The sequence below is a fragment of the Schistocerca gregaria genome, chromosome 6, assembly GCF_023897955.1.
Source record: "Schistocerca gregaria isolate iqSchGreg1 chromosome 6, iqSchGreg1.2, whole genome shotgun sequence".
Taxonomy (NCBI): domain Eukaryota; kingdom Metazoa; phylum Arthropoda; class Insecta; order Orthoptera; family Acrididae; genus Schistocerca; species Schistocerca gregaria.
The window spans coordinates 520,216,035-520,216,934 of record NC_064925.1 but is presented as its reverse complement, the minus strand read 5'-3'; the positions used below and the strand labels follow the sequence as shown (position 1 = coordinate 520,216,934).

Below are 900 nucleotides of genomic sequence, written 5' to 3'. Positions count from 1 at the left end.
GCTGAGCTACCGTGCCGGCAATTTTTTTTAAAAATTTGAGAGGCACTAACCCGATTTGGATGTGCCTCTGCCAAAAATTACTATAGAAGGACGCCAAAAGGAACTGATATTGTAAAGGAACCAACTGAGCTACCGAAGCACGACTCAACGCCCGGTCCTCACAGCTTTAATTCTGCCAGTATCTCGTCTCCTAACTTCCAGACTTTACAGAAGCTCTCCTGCGAACCTTGCAGAACTAACACTCCGGAAAGAAAGGATACTGCGGAGACAAGGCTTAGCCACAGCGGGCGTGAGTCGTGCTTCGGTAGCTCAGTTGGTAGAGCACTTGCCCGCCAAAGGCAAAGGTCCCGAGTTCGAGTCTCGGTCGGGAACACAGTTTTAATCTGGCAGGAAGTTTCATATCAGCGCACACTCCGCTGCAGAGTGAAAATCTCATTATGAAAACATTCCCCAGGCTGTGGCTAAGCCATCTCTCCGCAGTATCCTTTCTTTCAGGAGTGCCGGTTTTGCAAGGTTTTCAGGAGAGCTACTGTAAAGTTTGGAAGGTAGCAAATGAGATACTGGCAGAAGTAAAGCTGTGAGAACGGGGCGTGAGTCGTGTTTGGGTAGATGCCGGCTCGGTAGCTCAGCGTGTTCGGTCAGAGAGTCGGTTGGTCTCTGAAATAAAAAAACTGTGTGGAAGGATCAACCACCGAACTTGAACAGGAGGTCTTGCGACGTCCGCAACGACCGAACACAACGATGAACAATGAAAAAAATAAAATAAATAAAAGTTGGTAGAGCACTTGCCAGCGAAAGGCAAAGGTCCAGAGTTCGAGTCTCGGTCGGGCACACAGTTTTAATGTGCCAGGATGTTTAATGCACACTATTTTTGTAAAAATACAGTTTTCATTCTGTATG

The 900-nt window shown here is 47.3% G+C and overlaps 1 non-coding gene across 1 annotated transcript; it reads left to right on the top strand.

The window, feature by feature from the left end:
- Nucleotides 1–298: 298 nt before the first annotated feature.
- On the top strand, nt 299–373 carry Trnaw-cca (transfer RNA tryptophan (anticodon CCA)). The gene has a single exon. It is a non-coding gene; the product is annotated as a tRNA-Trp (tRNA).
- The last annotated feature ends 527 nt before the right edge of the window (nt 374–900 follow it).